The sequence below is a fragment of the Lissotriton helveticus genome, chromosome 11 (assembly GCF_964261635.1).
Source record: "Lissotriton helveticus chromosome 11, aLisHel1.1, whole genome shotgun sequence".
NCBI classification, from domain to species: domain Eukaryota; kingdom Metazoa; phylum Chordata; class Amphibia; order Caudata; family Salamandridae; genus Lissotriton; species Lissotriton helveticus.
In genome coordinates, this window is record NC_136072.1 from 413,716,190 (window position 1) to 413,722,966 (window position 6,777).

At 53.9% G+C, this 6,777-nt stretch overlaps 2 pseudogenes; both read right to left on the minus strand.

Moving 5' to 3' along the window:
• Positions 1-3,376: 3,376 nt before the first annotated feature.
• LOC144793546 (5.8S ribosomal RNA) lies at positions 3,377-3,529 on the minus strand (annotated as a pseudogene).
• A 2,064-nt stretch (positions 3,530-5,593) lies between these two features.
• On the minus strand, positions 5,594-5,745 carry LOC144793547 (5.8S ribosomal RNA; annotated as a pseudogene).
• Between the last annotated feature and the right edge of the window lie 1,032 nt (positions 5,746-6,777).

The window sequence follows — 6,777 nt, forward strand, 5'->3', positions numbered from 1 at the left end:
TGAGTCCTTAGTTCTTTTTTAACTTCCAGGAAACTTCTCCTTCGTCGTGATACCGCTACCGTGTAGTCCGGGAAGAATGAGATTGTTGAGTTCTGGATCCGTACCGGTGGTGATATTCTCGCCGTTTGCAAGATGGCGTCTCTGTCGCAAAAGTTGAATAGGCGTGAGAGCACCGGTCTTGGGGGTGCTCCTATTTTTGCCTTGCCGCCCGGGACTCTGTGGGCTCTTTCCACTGAGAAGAAAGCGGATAGACCTTTAGGCTGTAGTCTGGTTTGTATGAGCTCCTCAACATAGAGGTCCATAGCCTGCTTGCCTTCACTCTCCGGAATTCCAATGATGCGGACATTGTTTCTTCAAGCGCGTCCTTCCTGGTCATCCAGTTTCTCCGCCATTAATTTATTTTCAATCTCAAGTCGCGACAACGTGCGTTGCATTTTGTTAGTGTCTGCCACTAGGGTTTTAGTGGTTTTTTCGACTTCAGTCACTCTAGTTGCCATTTTTTGAAAGTCCGCCCGCAGCAGGGACACATCTGTTGATATAGATCCCACCGTTGTTTGTACATTTGTGAGGGCCGCCATTATGTCATCTAATGTCACTTTGCGGGGGCCGTCGCCCTCCTTGGTCTTACCGGAGGTGTTGCGCCCCTCCGGGAGCGGTGGAAACTCCTTTCCATAAGCGTATTTGTCCAGCGTGGGCTGCGTGGATTGATTGCGCGGGCCGTGCCCCCCATGTTTCCCCCGCAGGAAACCGCGATGTTTACCCCCCGGACCCGACCGGGTCCCGAGCGGCCCTCTCGATAAGGTGGCTTCAGGAGGGGTAGGTGGGTGAAGGGTTCCCTTGAGGATCTGACCAACGCTTGCTCCGTAGAAATCCTGCGTTAATTTTTTTTGTCCACGTGCCATGGCTTCTCAAGGCCTTGTGTGGCACTATCCAGCGTCGAGGGGGGGGGGGATTCCGATACCCTGTGGTGCTTGTAGATGATCTAGGGTCCCGGTCATTTACAGGTCCACTCCCCGGCGTGGCAGGTGGTTGGGCCCTCTATCTACTTTAGGCCCCGGCTGTGTTCCCGATTTCGGGCCTCCCCTCACTTTCAGCTCACCCTCTGGCCAGGATTCAGGATTTGTGGCCAGTCTGCCTCAAAGGTGCGCTTTAGGGGGTCCGCGCAGTGCCTCTAGTCCCGCCGCTGGCCTGACAGATCTCGTTCCTTCTTTTCCCCACCGGGGTCAGGTGGCCGCCGTCGCTTCCTGCACCGGGAGGCCCTTGTAATTGAGGCCCCGGTCTCGGCTCGGTGGTAGGCCGCAGTAGGACGTCCTTGCGTAGCGCACCCAACCAGTATCGGATTTGCACCGGAGTGGTGCCGGAGGTCGTCGCCCTGTCCCAGCTGTCGGCGCAGGTCCTTGGGGCTCAGAGATTTGGCGGATTAATGCTCGGATAGTTGTGGAGGGCTACACTACCCTCGGAGCTTCTCTAGTGAGCAGCCATCTTGCCGGCTTCTAGCCACGCCCCCCCAATGTGCTTTTAAGAGTGTCAGCAAGCTTTGCCCCACTTCGTAGCTATGAGGCTGCTGGGTGGATAAAATCCACCCCAGTTGTGAAAATGCAGGCAAATGCAGGCAAATGCAGGCAAATGCTGGCAAATGTTGCTTCCCGTGCTGCAGGAATCCCAACACACTTTTAGGCACATCAGGAAGCTTTGCCCCTCCTCGTAACTATGAGACTGGTGGGGGATGTAGCCCACCCCAGCTGTGGAAATGCGGTCACATGCAGGCAAAAGTCGAGCCCGTGCTGCGTGCGTGCTTATATGTACATCCTGAAGCTTTGGCCCTCCTTGTAGCTATGAAGCTGCTGAGGAAATGCAGGCAAAAGTTGGATTCTCTGGGATTGCTCTGCCCAGGCACAGTTCATCATCTTTTGGGTCCTATCACAGACAGAGCAGGCGAGACGGGCCTGTGGTATGCCGGCCCTCACCTTAATTGTGCCACAGGCTGTGACTCAAGCCCATGATAGACTTCTGAGTATTTCCTTAAAGATGGTTTAGGTTGGTAAGCAACATCGCCTCAGACCCCTGATGCCCGGCTTGGGCCTCCCTGCATGGTGGCGCACTGTGGACAGGGAGTACTCAGCATAGTCCACCAAGTCAACTTTCGCTCCTGGAGCTGGGGCCCCTTTACCATCCTGGTGCACCCCAAGAGCAGGAGAGGCAGTTGCCGGGGAGGACAAGGAGTCAGTCATTCTCCATTGGTACCGCAGACATCGTGAAGTTGCTGCTGGGGGGACCGTAATACTCTCCACTGAAGCGGAGAGCCACCTGCCACTGTGTAGCCTTCCCTGCAGACCCAGAGCCAGTCACGGTGCACCACCATGAACAAAATGCACCCTGCTGGGGCCTGGTGAGCCCATGTGATGGTCTGCCTTCTGGGGTGATTGACCTTCCTGCCTTGTTGAATCCTCCGGATGGGCTGCATGGACCCCACATGTTTACCTCTCAACGGTTAATGCCATCTTGAACTCTCTCTTCAAAGTTCTTTTGTAACTTTCCCATAATGTACTTATTGGCTATTGGTCTTGTGTCCAGATTTAGTGTTAGATGGAGTGTACCACCCACTTTGGGCTGTATTCTCAAGCAACATGGCTCCCATAAGACCTGATCCTGACACGTTAGGAGCCGCTAACAGCCTAACGCCATCTGCGGGGTGAGCCTCTATCCCAAGGACTTGGGCCCCCTGAGCAACGCCGGGGAGTTTGCCTTCTTTATACCATATTTCCCACAGCACGGAGATTTAGCACTGGGCTTTTCCCTCTTAACTTGCCATTACTAAGGGAATCCTGGATAGCTTCTTTTCCTCCACTTAATAATATCATTAAATTCAGTGGGTTGCCACATCTTAGCTGAGGTCATAGTCAGATGCTGAAGAGTGGGAGAGTCGGACCAATTCTATGGGTGCCAGAATGAGTGGGACCCTCTTTCGACTTAGGGGTTCACAGCAGCACACCTTTTTCCATATCAAAGATAAAATCCTATGGGGGCCAGCATGGAAACCAGCACCCATGGGCAGGAAGGGGACCGTCAAACCCCAGTCGCAGAAGTGGGCCCACAAGACGATAATCTCAGGCAGCCATGGGACACCGCATATCGCCATATGCAGCACACAGCCAGGCACATTGGGTTTTTCAGGTCTGCGACGAATCAGACACCCACTTCGTCAAAGCAGGGAGAGCCAGGTGCAAAGGCACCGTTACTCTGCAGTGTGACTAGGGCGGGCGGCCCTAGGATCCGCGATCAGGAGATGTGACCTTTGGAGGACGAAGGAAGCAGAGCCCCCCTGCAACAGCCCCGACGGTGCCCTGGAACAGCCTCAGGGAGATTGACGTTCATCCGACCCACAATCAGGCTTAGCCCAAGGAGGAATCCAGGGCCGCAAGGTGCGTTCAAAGTGTCGATGATCAATGATTCCTTCAATTCTCACAGTTCTTGCGGCTATCTGTGTTCTTCATTGATGCGTGAGCCAAGTGATCCATTGCCAAGAGTCACAGGCAACGTTTGCCTGCCTGCAGGTGCAGGTGTGGCATGAGGAAGCCAGCACCTGTCATCCACCATCTGTACTGGGAGACAGCCTAGTACCCTGTCACACTTGCCCTCCTGAAGTCGTACTCCACAATTTAAAAAAGTGTTTCTAGGGATAGGTGGTAGCTTGCCTCACTACAGACTGTCTGCTCGATCCCAAGATTCAACTCTGAGTTTTTTAACTGCAATATCCACTATTGGAGCTGGAATTACCACAGCTCCTGGCACCAGACTTGTCATCTAATGGATGTTTGTTAAAGGACTTAAAGTGTGCTCTTTCCAGTTAAAGGACCTCGAAACAGTCATGTACTGTTATTTTTTGTCACTACCTCCCTGAATCAAGATTGAGTAATTTGAGTGCCTGCGGACTTCCATAGATGTGATCGCTGTTTCTCAGGCTTCCTCTCTGAAATTGTTCCCTGATTCCCTCCTACCAGTGGTAGAAGTGGGCGGGGACGGAAGGGCACGGCGTGCCCCTACTTCTAAAAATGATTTCAGTCCGTTCCCCTACTTCTTACTTTAAAAAAAGCATCCCGGGACAGTAAGAATAGTCCGACTTAAAAACGATAACTTTTTTCATTAGATTCCAGGGGCTGCTCTCACTTCTCTGTGAACTTCAGAGGCTGCAGCAGCCGCCGCCCCTCCTCCCCCGTGAGCTCGCACAGACCGAGGGCAGGCCCATGGTCATTCCGATTGAGGCTGATTACCCCCTTTCGAATGACAATGCGCATGCCCTTGGCCTTTAGCATATCAAGTGCCAGTGAGATCGTAGTGAGTGATTACAGAGGAGCGTTCCCCAGACAGAGTACTGTGGGGAACTTGACACCTTGTGCAATTTGTTAATGTTGTACACAGAGTGAATTGGGCAGGAGCAGTGACCGGACAGAAGAGGCGACAGGAAAGGAGAGGTACTAGGGCAGGAGAGGTGACGGGGCAGGAGAAGTAACGGATAGGAGAAGTGACGGGGCAGGAGAGTTGACGTCTCAGGAGCAGTGACGGGACAGGAGAGGTGACAGGAAGGAGAGGTGATGGGGGCAGGAGAAGTGATGGGGCAGGAGAAGTGAAGGGGCAGGAGAAGTGAAGGGGCAGGAGCGGTGATTAGGCATAGGCAGGAGCGGTAACCGGCAGGAGCAGTGAACGGATAGGGGCAGTTAACAGATAAGAGCAGTGAACAGAGCAGGAGAAGTGAGGGGACAGGAGCGGTGATCGGGCAGGAGTGCTGACCGGACAGGAGCAGTGAACGGGCAGGAGCAATGAACGGGCAGGAGCGGTGTTGGGCAGGAAAAGTGACGGGGCAGGAAAAGTGACGGGGCAGGAAAAGTGACAGGGTAGGAAAAGTGACGAGGCAGGAAAAGTGACGGGACAGGAGAGGCAACAGGAAAGGAGAGGTGACTGGGCAGGAGAGGTAACTGGACAGGAGAAGACACAGCGCGGAGATTCGGCACTGGGCTTTTCCCTCTTAACTTGCCATTACTAAGGGAATCCTGGTTAGCTTCTTTTCCTCCACTTAATAATATCATTAAATTCAGTGGGTTGCCACATCTTAGCTGAGGTCATAGTCAGATGCTGAAGAGTGGGAGAGTCGGACCAATTCCATGGGTGCCAGAATGAGTGGGACCCTCTTTCGCCTTAGGGGTTCACAGCAGCACACCTTTTTCCATATCAAAGATAAAATCCTATGGGGGCCAGCATGGAAACCCACGGGCAGGAAGGGGACCGTCAAACCCCAGTCGCAGAAGTGGGCCCACAAGACGATAATCTCAGGCAGCCATGGGACACCGCATATCGCCATATGCAGCACACAGCCAGGCACATTGGGTTTTTCAGGTCTGCGACGAATCGGACACCCACCTCGTCAAAGCAGGGAAAGCCAGGTGCAAAGGCACCGTCACTCTGCAGTGTGACTCGGGCGGGCAGCCCTAGGATCGGCGATCAGGAGATGTGACCTTTGGAGGACGAAGGAAGCAGAGCCCCCCTGCAACAGCCCCAACGGTGCCCTGGAACAGCCTCAGGGAGATTGACGTTCATCCGACCCACAGACAAGCTTAGCCCAAGGAGGAATCCAGGGCCGCACGGTGCATTCAAAGTTCGATGAACAATGTTTCCTTCAATGCTCACAGTTCTCGCAGCTATCTGTGTTCTTCATTGATGCGTGAGCCAAGTGATCCATTGCCAAGAGTCACAGGCAATGTTTGTCTGCCTGCAGGTGCAGGTGTGGCATGAGGAAGCCAACACCTGTCATCCACCACCTGTACTGTGAGACAGCCTAGTACCCTGGCGTGCCCCTACTTTTAAAAATGATTTCAGTCTGTTCCCCTACTTCTTACTTTAAAAAAAGCATCCCGGGACGACAAGAATAGTCTGACTTAAAAACGATAACTTTTTTCATTAGATTCCAGGGGCTGCCCGCACTTCTCTGTGAACTCCAGAGGCTGCAGCAGCCACCGCCCCCCCCCACCCCCGTGAGCTCGCACAGACCGAGGGCAGGCCCATGGTCATTCCGATTGAGACTGATTACCCCCTTTCGAATGACAATGCGCATGCCCTCTGCCTTTAGCATGTCAAGTGCCAGTGAGATCGTAGTGAGTGATTACAGAGGAGCTTTCCCCAGACAGAGTACTGTGGAGAACTTGACACCTTGTGTAATATTCTAATGTTGTACAAAGAGTGAATTGGGCAGGAGCAGTGACCGGACAGAAGAGGCGACAGGAAAGGAGAGGTACTAGGGCAGGAGAGGTGACGGGGCAGGAGAAGTAACGGATAGGAGAAGTGACGGGGCAAGAGAGTTGACGTGTCAGGAGCAGTGACGGGACAGGAGAGGTGACAGGAAGGAGAGGTGACAATGGCAGGAGAAGTTATGGGGCAGGAGAAGTGAAGCGGCAGGAGCGGTGATTAGGCATAGGCAGGAGCGGTAACCGGCAGGAGCAGTGAACGGATAGGGGCAGTGTACAGATAAGAGCAGTGAACAGGGCAGGAGAAGTGAGGGGACAGGAGCGGTGATCAGGCAGGAGTGCTGACCGGACAGGAGCAGGGAACGGGCAGGAGCAGTGAACGGGCAGGAGCGGTGACGGGGCAGGAAAAGTGACGGAGCAGGAAAAGTGACGGGGTAGGAAAAGTGACGAGGCAGGAAAAGTGACGGGGCAGGAGAGGCAACAGGAAAGGAGAGGTGACTGGGCAGGAGAGGTAACTGGACAGGAGAGGTGGCGGGGCAGG